At 45.9% G+C, this 18,714-nt stretch overlaps 1 protein-coding gene and 1 long non-coding RNA gene across 8 annotated transcripts in view; one reads left to right on the top strand and one right to left on the bottom strand.

The window, feature by feature from the left end:
- LOC116469753 (uncharacterized) overlaps positions 1-7,019 on the top strand; it is a 17,521-nt gene extending 10,502 nt beyond the window's left edge. Inside the window, exons 2-4 of the long non-coding RNA XR_004248338.1 lie at positions 1,370-1,446; positions 5,904-5,974; positions 6,146-7,019. This is a non-coding gene — a long non-coding RNA (uncharacterized LOC116469753). The remainder of the gene's footprint in view (positions 1-1,369; positions 1,447-5,903; positions 5,975-6,145) is intronic.
- The window catches only part of BCAR3 (BCAR3 adaptor protein, NSP family member), a 284,920-nt gene that overhangs the window by 40,580 nt on the left and 225,626 nt on the right, over positions 1-18,714 (bottom strand). The window lies entirely within an intron of this gene.

Below are 18,714 nucleotides of genomic sequence, written 5' to 3'. Positions count from 1 at the left end.
ACACCAGTTAGAATGGCCATCATTAAAAAATCAGGAAACAATAGGTGCTGGAGAGGATGTGGAGAAATAGGAACACTTTTACACTGTTGGTGGGACTGTAAACTAGTTCAACCATTGTGGAAGTCAGTGTGGCGATTCCTCAGGGATCTCAAACTAGAAATACCATTTGACCCAGCCATCCCATTACTGGGTATATACCCAAAGGACTATAAATCATGCTGCTATAAAGACACATGCACACGTATGTTTATTGCAGCACTATTCACAATAGCAAAGAGCTGGAACCAACCCAAATGTCCAATAACGATAGACTGGATTAAGAAAATGTGGCACATATACACCATGGAATACTATGCAGCCATAAAAAATGATGAGTTTGTATCCTTTGTAGGGACATGGATGAAACTGGAAACCATCATTCTCAGCAAACTATCGCAAGGACAAAAAACCAAACACCGCATGTTCTCACTCATAGGTGGGAATTGAACAATGAGAACTCATGGACACAGGAAGGGGAACATCACACTCCGGGGACTGTTGTGGGGTGGGGGGAGGGGGGAGGGACAGCATTAGGAGATACACCTAATGCTAAATGACGAGTTAATGGGTGCAGGAAATCAACATGGCACATGGATACATATGTAACAAACCTGCACATTGTGCACATGTACCCTAAAACCCTAAAGTATAATTAAAAAAAAGAAAAAAAAAGGAAAAACAACAACAACAACAACAACAACAACAACAAAAGCCCTGGAATTTTAGGGCTAGATTCTTAACCTCTAGTGTTTCTTTGCACCTTGGCCCATGAGGAGCGCTAGCTGAAGAGTAACTCAGGGGCTGATTTTTAGATGGGGCTCTGGCTTACTACTTGTTTACTTCTCCCTCCTTCTCTTCTCACTGGGCAGACATTCACTTGGGAGTGTCTGAAGGATGGAATTTGCATCAAAGAGATGCTGACGCTGGCTGTCCAGGGTGCCTGCAGGCTTTAGATGGTGATGTTTGACACCGTCCGCTCCCATCATTAATATTGTACAGCTTCATCTGAAGACAGCTTGAGTGTGGAATGCAGGTTGTCAACCCGGCCACACTTTATTGTTCATTTATTGTCTGTCTTGCCTCCCACTAGACTGTAAGTTTCATGAAAACAGAAATCCATCTACTTTTTCCCCACCGCCCTTGAGCAATGCCTGAAAACATCAGGCACTGGGTATTTAGTAAACAAATACCCCAGGATGAGAAAAGCTGCTGACTTTGCTTAGTTATGGAGATTCTCCCTTTCACTCTCAAGTCATCTGAAGCCCTGTTTTCGCTGGGCATGCTGCCATTCAGCCAAAAGACCACATTCCTCAATCTCTGTCTCTTCGAGGGAGATGTGGCCACAGGACTCAGTTCTGACCAAGAAGCTGAGATGTGATGGCTGGAGCCTCAACACCATTCTGGACGGTGAGTGGGGAGCCACACCAAGGAATGGCTGGGTGGAAGGTCTGATTGAGGCTGGGTCCCTGATGACTGTGGGGCCAACACACCAGCCCTGGACCTCCAGCCTCCAGATCTTCTAGGTGATCTACCTTATGGAAGCCTGATTGTGGGTGTTCCCGTCACTGGTGGCTGAACTAAATCCTAACCCATATTGTGACCTGACCCCCATTGAGTCACCCTGACAGGCAGTCTGCAGGCTTAGCCTAAATCCCTTGTGCTGCACCTTGGGCCCCCTTCTTGGTCTGACCTCTGAAAATGTGGAGATCTGAAAACATACAGCAGGTCTTGCAGAGTTCTTTGTTGAAAATTTATTTGCTTATATCCAAGAAGCTATTTCCATATTTATCTTTGCATTTTCCTTTCTCCCTGATGCCCTAACACTCAGCCACCTCTCCCTCTCCCCGGCTCCTTTCTCAGCCCTGCTCATAACAGCAAGGGTTATTATTCTTTTTAGCACTTTATATGCATCAATCTTTTATTCCAGGTTTTGAGATAATGCTTTTAAACTGGTTACAAAAAATACAAAATCAGCTATCTTGTTACTTCTGTCCTAATTCCTAAGAGAAGAACAGGAAAATCCTAAATTATTGCTCTTTCCCCCTATTGACTCCAGAGAGGGGATCCTACAGGGTACTATAAGAGGTAGGGTATTACAGGAAAGTACCTAGAGAGAGATAAATGAAGATATTAAGATTGACGCTCTCAAATAATTTGGGATGAAAGACCAGACTTCAAAAACTATGCCCTTAAGCTCTTGCATAATTTATGAAAAGTTTGAAGGTTACACAACTGCCTAGACTTGTATTTTAAAAGGGAAGGAGGGAAAGAGAGAGGGAGGAAAATGAGAGGGAAGGAGGGAGAGAGGGAGACCCAGAGTGAACAAGCAATTGCAAAAGGTTTTCCATTTCCAGCCAGGGAGGGCTGGCTCAAATACACTGCAGAGAGCCAGGTTTGCTGCTGGGAGCCTCTGCCTTAGCAGATGATGTGGACAACGTCTCCCAGACAACTGAAGAAAGCAATTCAAAAGGATCACCCCATATGGCCACCTCATGATTACATAGTGGTTATTTTGGGAATGGAAACCTTCTAGAACTTTCACTACTACCTTCGTCACATATATTAATGCAATTATTTTTCCCAGCTGCCTGTATTTTATGAGATCTTGATCTCCCCAACTGTGATGTTGCCACTATAGATAAGTACTTTGATGGACTGTAAACCCCACAGGTTAGTGAGAAGTGACCATATAACAAACTGTGGCAAAATGTATCCATCTGTATTTCTGAGAACATTGTGATTGATATCTGTGCTTCTTGGGGACCAGAAATGAGATTCCTGCTTCATAGCACTGGTCATGCATGTCTGCAACATTTGGCAGTATTCTGTAGGCTTCCCATATACAACCTGAATTACTGGTGACAGTGTATCCTTTCGCTTTTCTGCTGCCATGTGGGAAGAATTTGAATTTTTCCCTGGAATGCAACCATTTTATTCATGGCATAGGCTAGTTTTTGGGACTTGTCTGTGAAGCAAATTCTAGCAATTTAAGGTAACACAACAGAGCCTCTGCCTTCAGCAAAGGTTTCATCCCCTCTGTGTGGCTATCTGTGTCCTCTAATAGATCTAAGTTAATTTATTCTACGAATGCCCTAAGAATCCTCCTGCCCTTCCTTAGACTACCTTTCTAAGGCAAGGGCAGAAGAGATTAGTACTGTATTCACTCACATAATATTCACATGCATTGTTATTATTTGCATAGCCCAGAATGATGCATGAGAAGACAGAGAATAAGGTGTCAGGTCCTAGGCATTCCAACTGTTTCCAATCTTGGGAAAATAAAGAAGACACAAGGACATTGTTCAAAGCCACCCAGTTCCCATAGCCTTTTCTCCTAGCTCCTTTCCAACTCTCTCACATTTGTAGACATCTTCTGAACTCAATGTGCTTTAAAGACAGGCTGGACTCAAATCGTCCTCAATCCCTATGTCAGCAAGGGACAGCAGGCATTGTGGCACCCAGAATGAGTAACACGGCTGTGTTCTCTTAGAAAGCTGACATTGAGTGTGAATGCAGGACTCTGGCCCTCTGGACTACACGTTTTCTTCAACTGCCAGGCAGAGAGAGCAAGACAACTTGTGAATAATCATTCGCTCACATGAATGCAATAAACGTTAATAATGATCACATTATCTAGTAACACAACTTTCTCTCCAAGATCAAATTCTCTAACATTTGCCTTTGAGTTTGAACCTCATTCCTAGAAGGCATCTGATTCCTTGTTTTTCTAGCGTTTTGTCTTGAGGGGAAGGAGGTGGCAGCAGAGGAGGAGTCAGAGAGACAAAGCTGGTTTTCGCTGCCTCAGCAGAGGCTCCAGCCATCCTGAACTCACCCCACACAGCAGCTGTGGGCTCAGCCTCCAGAGGAAGGGATGCTGCTGGGCTTTGGATCAAGAACATTGTGCCCACAGGTCTTGCCAGCTTCATTCCAGGGACCAAATCCATCCACAACCATGATGAGACCACAATGAGACAAACATGCAGGCAGGGCTCATATCTTGTGCTTCAAGAAATTTGAGTAGTCCTTTTAGAGGGACAGGGAGAGTAAGAAAAGGTACTATGTACATAAATAATAAGTATACCTTCAGCAAGAAAGAAAGAAAAGAAGGGATGGAGAGTTAGTAACTACTGTACATGGTTACCCACTCACATGGCCCCACTTCGAAATGTTCATGTTTGTCCCAGTCTTTAGCACTGGGGTCTGAGATGAGATGTAGGTAAAGTGACAAACAGGGCAAATGTAGGGGGTGGATGAGGCCCCCTCTTGTCCAACCAAATTGCAGGATAGTTAGAAAATTAATGTTACTATAATTGATGCTTTTCATGAAAATCTGAGTCTAGCTACATCTTTCCTATCCCCAGCATTTTAATAGCCCTGATATCAAAAAGTGTTACAGCAAGGTGTTTAAGAGCCACCTCAATCCACAGGCCACTGTGCCACGCACCTGCTGTGTGGCCTCAGGCAGGTGACATTAACTCTGTAGAGCCTCAGGCTCCTTGTCTACAAAATGGGCATGATAATATGTCATGAGGTGTTAATAAGGATTAAATGGGTCAACATCTGGAAAGCACTAAGAGCATCCCTGGCGTGTAGTCAAGCACTGTTAGTTGTCATAACAGACTCATATCAGGATGCTACTCATCTGTTTCTATAAACTAAGCAGACTTCATGTTCAAGGTCTGATGCAGGAGGCTGAGGGAGGCAGATGTCTGGGAGGGAAGCAGTTAAGGAAAGCAGCCTGGAGCCTGCCGAGTGCCTGGAGGCTGCCTGCCACAGGTTTCTTCAATCCTCACTCACTGCCCGCCTGGCCCAGCACCTCTGCTTGGTTACACGGAGGAGGCTGGTCCTAGCTTGCTGGGGCTGGCTCCAAGAAATCATAAATATCACTGCAAATCTGGAAAGCACATCTCTGCAGCCCCACATGGCCCCGGCAAGTCCAGTCTTGACAGGCTGGAATAGCCAGGGCCCAGGAGATGATTGGAAAACACATTCTGGAGGCACAGAGCCAGGTCCGCGGACGTGCTGGGAACCTCGATTGATGCAGAAACCCACATTTCAGCAGCTCTCCAAGAAGAAAAGCCATTCTGGCACGGGAGGAATGGAGCTCGGGGTCTCCTGCGTGAGCATCAGAGCCTGCATTTCAAATCAGGCAAAACAATGGACCCTGGAGGCACAGGAGATTTGAGTTCTGAAGATGGGAGGGGGAGGAGTGCACTTGGGCGATCTGTCAGAAACCCCCAGAGGAGGCTGGGGACACTCATTCGCATGTAGGAGACAGCAGAATTTCAAAAAGGTGGCATCTGCGTTATAATTAATAATTATTTTGCTCTATCCCTGCCTGTAAGAAAGGCTTCCTAGTTCCCACAGGATTTTAAATTGTGCAAATCGGCAGGAAAGACTCTATCCCCAGACCTAGGAACCGAGGGTGGAAAGAGGCTGCGGAGGCCATGGCCATCCATTGTCATGACCAAACAGTTGCCAGCATCTATCTGGCTGCCGGTGGGGGATGGATGCGCTGGTCCCTGCCCTCAAGGAAGGCACAGTCTCCTTGGAAGACGACACACAACAGTTTAACACACCCCAAGCTCTAGAAACATACTGCTTGTCCTGCCATCTGCTCCCTGTCCCTCCCAGCTTGGCAGCCGGGGCAAGTTACCCCACCTCTTTGTCCTTTGCTTTTCCCTGTGGAAAAATGAGAAAAGTCACTGTGACCAGGAGTGTCCTGGAAACAGCTTCATGGAGATGGGAGGAGGACAGAAGTCTGGAGAATCAGGGTTGGACCGTGAAGATAAAACTTAAGGACAGGGATAGGAAGAGTATTTGGGACATTTGAGCTAAGGGACATTTCCTTTTGTCTTTTGAAGCCAAAAAGAGCTGGCCTTGGCTGGAAGGTTCTGGCTAGGAGAGGGCTAAAGCATGCGAAGGCACAACAATGGTATGTTATGCATTTTATATACATCCAGCAACCCTGCCACCCCCTAGGAGAGCCACATCTTCACTCCAAGCATGTGGTTCTGACCCTACCTTCCTGACCGTGGCTAGTTGGCCCAGGAAGGGCGCCTGTACCAAGTTGGTCCAATCAGAGTTCTTCCTGGGATTTTTCTAGATGGAACTGAGTGAAGAAGATACTCTATCCCACTCCAGTGAAAACATCATGAGACTTGAAGCATGGAAGTTGCCTCACCCCCTTGTTTCCTGCCAGGTGGAACAAAGTGCTGAGAGAATCAAACCGGCAGGCAAAGAGAAGAGGAGCAAGAGATGGAAAGTGACCCCTAGCATGCACATCCCTAAGCCCCAGCTGATTATATCAGCCGGCAAACTCCTCTTGTGACCTAGGCTAGTATGAGTGGAATCCCTGTCACTTGTGACCAAAGCAGTCCTGATCCAGAAACGCAGGGAATGGCTGAGGGCAGCCCAACATTGGTGGCTGAGGGTTTAGACCTTCATACTCCAGAAAGTCAGAGTCACGGAAAATCTTTGCCCAGGAAGGCAACAGGTGTACAAAAAGATACTTTTACAGAGATCAATCTGGCTGCAGTGAGAGCAATGGGCTGGATGGGGCCAGGGCTGGAGGCACAGGTCAGAGTCTTTTGAAATGTGCTGACAATGCCCAGATCTCCATCTCCAGCCCTTAGGGTTGGTGCCTGGTAGGGATATTTACTGGAATCCGCATTAGAGCTCAGATGTCAATATGGATAAAATGAACTCATCCCCTCTGCAAAGCCTGATCTTCGCCCTTTTCCCCAGCCACTGGCATCTCTTCTGTCCTCATTACCCGAACTAAAACCCTCAGAATCAGCTTTCATTGGTTAAGAAATTCCTGATTCTTTTACCTATCCCCATTCAAACCCCCACTGTTTAGATTACTGTTCTTTTCTCCTAGAACTTCTGCAATAGCCTCCTGACAGTTTCCCTACCTCCCATCTCTAGTGCTACAACCTGCCACCTACAATACCACTAACCTTGTCATATTGCCCCTAAGTTCAGAGATTTTAGTCCAAGGGTGCTCCAGCTAAGGCTGACGTGACAGCCACAGTCTCTTTCAACTCCCGTCCCACCACACACACATACATATACACAGAACCAATGAGCTTCTACTATTTAGTTTTCATTCATGCCAGGGTTCGGGCCTGGTCCCTGGGGGCAGAGACCCCAGTCCTGCCCTGTTCCTCCAGAATCCTGAGCTTTAAGCACCATTCCCTGTTGCCCCAAGGAGCTGACCCATGGCCCCTGACATATACTGAACTTGCAGACACACTGGGATTCGGCTCTGAATTTGCTAGGAGGCCCAGATCATGAGAGAGCTGTGGATGCAAACAGGAAGCATCCCTGTGGGCCCCCAGAAATAATTGTCAGAGGCATGACTGGCAGGGGAGATGGGCAAGGGTCCTGCCATTATGAAGTGGGTTCCAGGAGTCAGCAGAGTTAAGGCATTAAAGTTTTCAGGACATTATTTGGGGCTGTTGGCTGCCAAGGCCTGAGGAAATATTGCTTATGCTCCCAAGGGCTCACAGTGACCTCCAGATGAAGCCCAAAGCCTCCTTCATAAGGCAGGTAATGACCTTTTCCACCTGGCCACAAGCTAACTTGCCAACATGTTCTGATGCAGGGCCCAATTGCAGGGACCTTCCACGGCTCCCTGAACATAACATCCCTCACGTCCTGCCTCCATGCCTTTGTCTTGTGGTCCAGCAGACAGTGACACATCTGTAGAGGTGCACAGCCTGGCAGGAGTCCAGGATGGGAACTGGGGAGCAGCCAGGGGAAAGTCGGACAAGGCAGGCGGGGACCTTGAAGGCCAAGCAGAGACCATGCCTTATTTGCCTTTGGCTCTCAGAGCCTGGCCCAGTGCCTGGCACACAGCGAGTGCCCAGTGGACAGTGACTGGCTGGAACCATGCTCACTTGCTTGCCCTCTGTCTAGCAGGTTCCTTGTCACACTGGGTGTGGAGGAGAGGAGAGAGCTTGGAGGCTGGTCAAGAACAAGTGACCTTGGGCACATCTCTATACTTCTGAGCTTGTTTCTGTATGCATAGGGAGTGGGGATCATAATTCCCACCTTACAGGACTATAGGACCTGATGCATGTAAAGCATCTGGCACTATACCTGGCACATGGATGCTCGCTTGACACAATGCGAAATTTGAACCCTCTTTCAAAGATGGCTTTTAGCAACAAAATGGAACTACTTCACTAAACAAGTAAAGAAAAAAATTACAAAATCCGTCAGAAGTTTTAGAGATACCTGGCCCTTGATAATTTAGTTCTAATGGAATAAAAAAGCTATAAGTTGGAAAACTGATCTCTACTTAGGCACAGGTTTGTTTATTCGTTTATTTCAGTTCAAAGTCAACAGTTCCTGGGGTTTTGAGTAGGACTCAATGGTTCTATAGATGCAGGGTGAGTAAGCAGGCATACTGTCACTTGGTGGCAAGCACTTTGTATGCATGTATCTCACTATTAACAAGTATATGTATTAGTGCCAGGTGGCTCACATATCCACAAGTACACAGGTGACACAGCCCAGCATGCGAGTGCAAGACAGTTTTGTGTTTGCACAAGGCTAAGAGGTCCTTGTATGTAGATTCTGTCTTCTTGGACACTTAGTTGTTGAGAAATTTTTTGTTGAATTTTAGAAACTGAGATGATTTTCTAGTCATTCATTTATTCCATGATCAAGCCTGGCAATTAACTTGGTTGAATAAAGAAAAATAAGAGGAAGGGAATGTGTGCATAAAAAGAGGAGGTGGGGAGGAGAAGGGAGAGGAGGCTGGAGAAGGAGCAAGCTAGCAAGCTGCTGCGCTATTCTATCCTAGTTGGGAGCGTCAGGCTCCAACACCCGGAATGCTATCAGCGTTCTCAAACAAAAGCCTCCTTTCTTCAGCTTTGGAACAGTTTATTAGCTCGAGGGAGAAGTCCACAACAGTCCAGGCCTCTTATCAAATTGTATGAAACAACTCCACAGGTTGGGATTTTCTAGAAATCCTATCCAGAAATTTTGATTACAAACAAAATTATAAGTCTGACTGGAGTTCTGGATCTTCCATGTTAACATTGGTCTAATTTCTTTTTCATTTTTTTTGAGACAGGGTCTTGCTCTGTCTCCCAGGCTGGAGTGCAGTGGCGCATTCATAGCTCAAGTGATCCTCCTGCCTCAGCCTCCCAGGTAGCCAGGACTACAGGCCTGCACCACCACACCTGGCCATTGGTCTAATTTCTAAGCAAGGCTGGTGTCTTCCAATGAGCTCAGGGTGGGAAACCCCACGGGGGTTGGGCTGTGAACTGTACCAGGTGGCCCAAGCTGGGGGTCCAAAAAGGCAGACCCACATCTCAAATCCACTGAACTCGGAATCCCTGTGGTGACTTGAGGCCTGCATCATCACTGCCCCCAATAATGTTGTAAACATGTAAAGAAACTGAATCCCCAAAAAGCACACTTTCAAAAACCACTACACAAAGCAGTCTGAACCCTTCCTCTGAAGAAGGCTGCTACATCTGGCATCGTCTTACAAGTAAATCCACCCCAAAATGAAGTTCTTCAGAGAATTCAGAAACTCAGCCCTTTTGAATCCCTGCCTTGTGTTGAATTTCAAGCCAAGTTTACAACCAAATTCTGAAGTATATAAAGGACTTTTAAAGACCCATTGGTATTTTTACAATTGAAAACCTGCATAAATTGATCATGAACCCAAAGAATGAATAAACCCCAATTACTTTCACCACTCTAAACCCTGCCCGAAGCTGAACAATAAAAATCCAGTTCTCTACAAGTTTGAAGACCAGTTACTTCTAGTACAAGCCCTTGGGTGTTTTCATCTAAAGTAGAACAGAAGGAACAGGAATGGCACTTGTGGCAATCCTAAAGCCTTGTAATGAAATAATTAGTAGATTGGTTCTGTTTCACCTTTTACTGACACTTGCTGGTTTTGTGATTTACCTAAAAATACTTTATTTTATTATAATCCAAAGATAAATGAAGAAAGGTTTGAATTCACCAATCCTACTTTTCCCACTGGGATACTAGGCTAGAAAAATAGTTTCTTATGCTAATAACTGTGATTAAAGCCAAAGCATTTACTTAAATAATTAACTTTACAAATAAAAAAGTTCAAAGAGAAAAAAATTCATATTTTATATTCCTATTGGGTAAACAAAACCAAATGTGAACATGGGCAATTGGGCATCTTTGCCTGACCCAGCCCAGTGGGCACATGGTGGCCTGGCCAGTGGTCCAGGATGTGGCCAGAACCATAGCTAAGGAGGTGCCACTTGTACACAGCTGTCGTGGATCTGTATATTGATTACAACAGCTGCCTGACAGATGGCAATAAAGTATCCTGAGGAAAGGGTGTCTTACTCTAATTCATGCAAAGGCACTCGATGGGCCAGCAGGGAGGGTCCCTGAGTGTGTCGCTGAGACTTCTCTGCCTTTTAGGTGTTGGGCTCTTGGCAGATGAGGACCTCTGGCCTCACTGGGCCCCTTGCTATGAGCCAGCTCCTTCAAATTCTCTCATTAAAGCTCAGTGAAGCAACCTTTGCAGACAGCTTCCTAATCCATGCATACTTCACCCTGTTGGCTAAAGTTCTGCAGAAACAGTCAGGGGCTCCATTTTCAATCAAGAGTTTGATAGTCACTGGAACACTGTGCCTTAAATGAAACCCAAGGACTTAACTGCGTGCCCGCCGTGCTACTCTGCCTCCCTGGATAGATCTGAGGCAGCCGCAGCTGTGATGGAAGGAGGACTCCATGCCCTGCAGCAGTCACAGCCTTTTTGAGGAGACAAAGCATTTGAAGAGAATGCGCAGCAATAAACATCTATCTTATCTGGGGTCAGTAAGGGTTTCTGGCCCCTTCTGACAAAGAAATTGGCAGCAGAGATTCCATAAAAATTTCAATAAGTTTTAGCATTCTGAAACACTTCAATTAGTTTGATGTTAACGTTTAAGCACCTTGATGAAACAAATTTATCTCTTCCAAATCCTAGAAAGAATCTCCCTTTCAGCAAAGATTCTGCAGATGGGTTTTGATGCCATTTTTCCATTTTATAGTTAGATCTCTATCATTTATCACACTGTAGACCAAATGCTCGCTTTAGTGCCATTAAAAACTGATTTGCAATTTGCTGTTAAATTAAGATGCTTCATTTTCCTACTGTATATGATTTTCCTTTTCACAGATGAGTGAGGATACAAGGGCAATCAGACCCTAGTGCAGACAAGAAAATACCATCAAAACCCCTAGAGACCCCAAATCTAAGAGATTTCCTTTTATTCATTATCAAACCTAATCAATCTCTTATCAAAAGAGGTTCAGAAATCATGAATAGTAAATATGAAGAGGATATCTGTAGAACCCCTTGCTTATCAAAGTTCTGAGAAATTCCCATTAAATTTCTGTTATCCATGTGTGCAAACTAAAAAGACTAATTTAATTTTAATTTGTGCAGACTGAAGTCTTAGAGCAGAGCACTCTGTAAGCAGGCAGCAGTAACTTAATCCTACATGCCAAACTAATTATATTAGAATCATTGTGATAGGTGCCCATGCCTCCTTTGATGTTAAACCCCTGTTACCTTTGATCCACAGTCATTCTCTGGGCAAGGTCTCTTGCACACATTCCCATCCTGCCAGATCATGAAGCTGTTGCTTTTGAAGCTCAGTCTTATTTTGATAGAACACCAAGGAACTGAAAATTATTTCTCACTGATTTTGGTCTGAAAACTTCGGGTAGAATTCTAAGCTTGACAGAATGTAGCACGTACAATGCCAACAAATGTGGCTTCTTTTCTTCACTAAGATCACCCACACACTGGTGAAACTGCTCAGTGTACTGACTGCAGTGTAATGTTTCCCTCCACCCCTTCTTGACCCCAGTGAGTTTGCCCATCATGTTTCTTACCCCTTGATAAGCATCATTTACCTATAGCCTCACTCAAAGCTCAGCTCCAAGGGGGTCTCACCTTTTCGTTAATAGATAAACCGAAACACGATGAGATTTCCAATAGGCCATTTGTTAACATCTTGCTCTGCTGAAAGCCCTGGTGGGTACCTTCAGTCTAGATCAAATTTAGATGATGACTTCCTGGAGCAGCCCACAGAGGACCAGACATCCAAATCACCCCACGACGCAGGCCTGCATTCTCATTCCTCCTAGTGAGAAGTCGGATGTGCCACACTTAAGAGGAGGGCCAAAGGTCACTGGGTGCACTTAATCATTATTGCACCAGAGAAATGAAGGGCTTTGATAAAAGCTAAACACCAGTCCAACCTATGAAAACCCCATCTAAACCACTTTGCTCCCTTTAACCATGTCCTCGAGCGACTTTGAATAATACTTCTCTCGCTTTCACAGGGCTGGCACTTGGGTTAAATGAAACAATGCAAGTGAAATATTAATCGCTGAGTTCCGCAGCAAGATTACAGTCAGTAATAGTAGTGCTTTGTTAACATCTTCAAAGAATGAAAAGAACAGAGACTGCCCTGGCTAAGGCAGATCCTAATAAAAGAGTTTGAAAACCAGCTGATCAGAGTTCAAAATGCTAGAAGATCCAAGCCAGAAATCCTCACCACTGGTAATTCAATCTTGTTAATTCAACATCTTAATGCAAATTATGAATGAACTGGAACACAGCTATTAATCAAATCAGATGTCCTATTTGCTCTTCAATAAGAATGTCAGCAAATCAAAATCAACTTAATTCAAACACTCTCATTTCTTAATTCACCTTGAATGAATGAGATGAATTAGGAAAAGGAGAGTACTGAATCAACAAAATGCACTGTAGTTGAAAGACACCCAAAGATGTAATTGGAAGGAAAAACAAGATATGCCAAACACACGGAGGAAAAGCCAAAGATTCAGACAGCCTTCCAGCGTGGGGTGTAGAACAAATGACTTTCAAATTCTCTCTCTCCAAAATAGTACCATGACTAACAACCCTCTTAGAACTCTGCTCTGGGATGAAGTGCATCATATGTCAGTGCTGAGTACGCAGCAGGCTTGCAGTAAAACAAAATGATTCATCACAAGATGGGTTTTGGCCAGACATCAACTGCACCACTTTTAATATACAACTCACAGGTCACTTTAAAGGTATATTCCTTCTAGAGGAGCTCAAAGCACTAGATACCCACATATCTCATTTAACAAGCATTTTAAAAAATGCAAACAACAAACATCCTACATGTCATGCAAAGAAACAGAGAACGAGAAACTGGACTTAAAGACACAAGATACTCAACCCAATACAACTCAGATCTCATGAGTTCATACAGCATTCCTGTGGGCTAAACAGTGAGCAAGAATGTTTACGCCTCACAAGAAGACAGGGTGGTGGTAGGGACAGAAAGGAAGAGACAGGTGAGAGTGGTGTTTAGAAGGTAATATCATGAAGACTTACTCATTAATTACATGTGGAAAATGAATAGGAGGAAGGGGCATGGGCATTCCAGAAAGATGACTGAGCCACCAACATCCAGTAAAAACGCACGAGGGCATAGTGGGTTTGTGGAAGAAGATGTAGAACTAAGGTCTGCTGGGCCGTCTGGATGGAGTCACTTACCGGGCCATGGGGTCCAGGTGCTATGGACATAGGTTGACTGGAGAGCCTATCTGGAGAACTACGGCTTGGGAGTCCTCAGTATAGAGGGGTATTCTATCCCAGCTTTCACCAAAGAGATGGGATACAGCATGAGAAGAGGGCTGGGGGAGGCTTTTCAGAGGCAGACTAGAAAGAGAAACCTAGGAAGACAGTAGGACTGGACAGGAAGGACACAGGAGAACAGACAGAATGCAGTGTCCTGGAGGTTGAGAGAGCAGATTTCAGGAAGAAATGGTCAACATTGTCAAGTGCTGCAGAGAGTTCCAATCATATCAGAATTGGACAGCATCCGCTGTACTTGGCAATGTGCAGGTCACTGGTGGCATAAAGGGGGCTGAGTGGCTGATGGAAAGGGAGGGAGTAAAGACTGTGTTAACTTATAAGTGAGAGTTTATGCATGTATGATATACAGAGGGACATAATAGACACTGGGGACTCCAAAAGAGGGGAGGAGGGATAGGGAGTGAGGAGCTGACAAATTACCCATTGGTACAACGTTCATTATTTGGGTAGTGAGTACACTGGAAGCTCAAATCCCACCACTATGCAATATATCCATGTACAAACCTGTGCATGCACCCCCGGATCAATAATTTTAAAAAGACTGTGTTAACCAGCTTCGGGGTAGGGGAAGATGGGGACCAGGAACGACAGCATGGAAATGAGGAGGGTTTTTAACATGGGAAAGACCACAGCATGTTTCTAAGCTAAGAGGAAACATGATCTCGTTGTGAGTGTTAGAAGGACAAGGCCTGAAGAGAAGGTGGAGGGAGGAAAATTAGGGTGAGCTGAGCTAGGACAAGCAGGACAGATGGGAGGCTTCAGGGGCCCAGGGAGGACACAGGCATGAGTTAGGGGGATGCTGCTGCTGCTCCTCAAACTCATCCCACACATAGAGTCCAACCCCCAAGCTCTCACTCACTCCGCATCCAAGCCACTTGCTGGGTCCCCACTGCCCTTTAAAAAAAAAAAAAAGGCCCAGCATGCTCTGTTCCCCAACCACCTCTATGGGCTCATCTCCTTCCACTCCTCAGCTTCAGCCTGAAGCTCCCATACAGGAAGCTCTTTTCCTCTCCTGTGCCTTTTGTCCCTATGACTTCTCTCCTTCAGGAAGTCCCCCGATCCAGGGCTGGGTTAAAGACCTCTTCCTGGATCTCACAATAGGCTGTGCATCCTTCCTGCCTTTGCACCCACCACAAAGCACAGCGTAAGCTGCTTGTATCTCCATCCGCCCACCAGACACAGCAGAGCTCCTTTGGGCGGAATGTTCACCTCTGTCTTCCCCCTCCTAGTAGGCCCTCAGTGCACATGCTAGGGGTAGGCTGGGGAAGGGCGATGAATCAATGGCTTCTGAGTCAGAGGCTGGATGGATAGTTCCTCAAATCCCATCTTACTGAGAATCCAGATTTTACTAATCAGTCCTTTGTACATAACTATTTTTGTAAAAGCACACACATATCTAGAGTAGACACTGGGGAGAGTTCTTCTCCACAAGACCTAAAAGACATGAAACACAGCACTTCCATGAGCTAGAAAGAAAAATAGGCCATAACATTCTCATGGCCAGAGCCAGATTTCAACAGTAGCTCCTGGCACTGTGGACACACACTGGAAATACAGCTGAGGCCAGAGATGGTGTCCAACCTCCTGAGGCTCTCCTTTCCTTCCCAACCAGGACAGGCTGAGTCTCTGCTATTCCTGGGGATACCCAAGATACCCATGAGCTAAAAGACCCCCAAGCTATCATTGACAACATCTTTAAACCCGGCAACAGGCCTGGGTCCCCTGTGCACTGCTGACCTGTCGCGCAGGCTGTGCGGAGAGACCTTTGTGGTCGGAGCACACCAAGCCTCCAGCGTCCTCCCCAGTGTTTAGCATGGCCCATCCCTCTGCAGTCCTGGAGGTGCTGAATCCACTAACAGAATTTTCCCAAGATCCCAATCCCGTCTCTGCTTCCCACTTAGGTCTCTCCAACAAAAACAAGTTCTTGGCCAGGATCCCAGCTCCAGGGTCTGCTAGGGAACCAGGTCCTGGGACACAGCCTCTGTCAAGCATGTCTTTCTCCTGATATTGAAACCAGATCCCACCCAACCAGATGCCAATGGAATGCATTTAAGCCTCTTTCAAAAAGCTACACTGTCCTTTCTTTTTGGAGAGCTGGAGAGATAAGTGAGCAACTAGCAGCCACCACGAGGAGGGGCTGAGTTACTTGGAAAGACATTTCCTGCGAGGCTCCTTCCACCTTGCGCAGCTCGTGCTGATGCTGCATCTGCCCCACTGACAAAGGCAACTCAGGCCATTGTCAGTGCTGGGATGTGTCACCAGTCCCTAAGCTGTCACCGTAGCAGACAGACCAAATGACCAGCCACAGGGAAGATGAGCAGGGCCTCTGCTCCACCACACATATGCACTGCCACAGAAAGACAGTTTCACATGAAACCAAGTTCCAGGGGCCCAGCGCTCTACGATGGGCAGATGTGACTCCTCAGGCTGTACCATGGATTCCAAGAGGCTCCAGATATTTTATTCAGGGCAGGGGAAATGACTTTAAAGGAAAACAAAAAAGAAACAATACTACATAGCACTTCCTGGCTGCAAAGACAGTCGGATAGAAGTCTAGGAAAGCACATGCCTAACATCCCTGCCTTCTGTGGCTGCTCATTGACAAGACCATGGCCACTGGACTTAAGGCCTGGTTAGCTGAGACTTACTGATTCCATCTATCCACAGGCACCACACCCCGACCTCTCTATCTGTGCTCTTTCAGAAAGGTGGCTTTTCTGCCCTTGCAAGGTAATTCCCGTCTCTTAGGTTCCTCTGACACAGGCACCCCCACCCTTCCTCAAGCCCAAACACTGATAAAGTGAAAAGTTTCAGCTCCTTTGTCCCCTGCCCACAAAAATATCTAAATAAATAAGTTACTAACAGTCAGAGACACAAGGGGCCAGAAGAGGTAGGGGTTTGTTTCCAGTGCTAGCCCCAGAAACGTGATCCATTGTACCAAGTTCCTCCTCTAGCTCACCAGGGACCTGGGGGCGGGCCTGCCAGCGGCCACTCCCTGCGCTCCCCTTCCAGGCTGATGCCTCCCTGCCTGCCCACACAGGGGTACTCCACGTCTCTACACTTTGTGCGTGCTCCTCTCTCTATGAAGAAGGCCAATTCTCCTCCTTCTCTGGATAACTTCGACTAATTCACCAGACTCAGCAGAGGCTCTGCCTCCCTGAAGGAGGCCATCCCTGATCCTCCCCACTCCAGCCCCATCTATGCCAGGCATGTGCCTCCAGGGAGCCACAGCACCCTCTAAAGAGAGCAACACCAAATCAGTGATAACCGATCGTTTCCTTCAACCAGAGTTAAATGTCTGCAGAATGCCCACCAGGCATGGTATTACAGCAGAGATCCCCACTGGACCAACAACTCCCACTGGGTCCCCAGCACCGACATATCCAAGGTACCACAACCGGTGACTGCTGAGCTGAACTAAGGATGCAATGGGATGAAAGCCAATGGGGAAATGTGCCTCAAGTACTTATTAACCCCTGGCACGGGAGGGCTGGCTGCTGGGATTATTCCTAGATCCTCTGTGACTTCTCTGACCATGTCACACACTAACCTGCCCAGTGAACCTTCTGCTCTGAGCGAGTCTGGCCTTCTGCACTCCTGCAAATGCCAGTGGCTTTTCTATCTCTGAGCTACTGGGTCTGCTGCTCCCCCAGGCTGAAATGCCTTCCCTATGCCATTCTTTTCTTTGTCCATCCAAATCCCCAGTTATTAAAAAAAAGGAGAAAAATTTAAAAGGGGTTACCTGTTCTTAAAAACAAACAACAACAACAAAACCAAAAACAGTCCCACATCTTCCCTGAAGCTTTCCTAAAAACTAAGGCTCACACTGTTCTCTCCCAACTGTACTGCAAAATAAATATTAACATACACAATATCATCTTGTTTTAGGTGTCAATTGTCTTAATATAGTACAGTAGAAAGAACGCTAGCGGCCAGGTGTGGTGGCTCACACCTGTAATCCCAGCACTTTGGGAGGCTGAGGCGGGCAGATCACCTAAGGTCAGGAGTTCAAGACCAGCATGGCCAACATGGTGAAATCCTGTCTCTACTAAAAATACCAAAAATTAGCCAGGCGTGGTGGTGGGTGCTTGTAATCCCAGCTACTTGGGAGGCTGAGACAGGAGAAGGCGGAGGTTGCAGTGAGCTGAGATCATGCCATTGCACTCCAGCCTGGGCAACTCCATCTCAAAAAAAAAAAAAAAAGAAAGAGCACTAGGCTTCAGCCCAGAAAATCTGATTTCTATTCCTGGTTCCCCACGAAATGATTCTGGGCAGGCTGTTTCTCTGAGCCTCGGTGTCTCCTCTGCGGAGAGGGTAAATTATTGCCCTGCTCACCTCACACAGCTTATTTTCAGACTCCAGTGAGACAAAGTTATTGAAGTCTTCATAGCATATAGAGCTTGTTTTGAGACTCCAATGAGACAAGATGTGAAAGAACTCATATATTTGAAAGTCTTTTGCAAATGTAATGAAGTGATATTATGACGTAATAATATTCTTGTGGTAAGTCTTTGAAGGCAGGAACCATGCCTCAATTCTCATTTATTGCCCCATACCTCCCACAAATCCCTCCCCACCTAACAGAGGGCTTATGCATGGAAGGGGCTACATTCAACACCCATGGACTTTAGAACTTGAATATGTCTGTTAATGTTATGATCTGGAATATCTCCATTGCAATCTTCTTTCCACTGGGCTTAAACAAAACAGACTTTCATCTTTTTTCCCCCAGAAAAAAGATCCAGTAGTCTTTTATGTAATGGCTGTCTACTGTGAACCCCTTCGCGATATTAAAGTCATGACCCTCAACATGGCTGGAACATCTTGTATTTGGCCCCAACTCTATGAGGGCCAGCACACCCCTGATCCTTCTCTCCATTTTTGGCCTCCCATTTAATTCCTTTCCAAGGTCTTTATACACAAGTCCGTATGAGGCCTCTAAATACATCCTAAATTCTGTAAGAACTCTGCAAATAAGACCTTACTCTCTGAAAACACCTGTATAATCATTC

The sequence above is a fragment of the Hylobates moloch genome, unplaced genomic scaffold (assembly GCF_009828535.3).
Source record: "Hylobates moloch isolate HMO894 unplaced genomic scaffold, HMol_V3 SCAFFOLD_5, whole genome shotgun sequence".
In the NCBI taxonomy this organism is placed as follows: domain Eukaryota; kingdom Metazoa; phylum Chordata; class Mammalia; order Primates; family Hylobatidae; genus Hylobates; species Hylobates moloch.
This window is presented reverse-complemented; position numbering and strand designations above follow the sequence as displayed.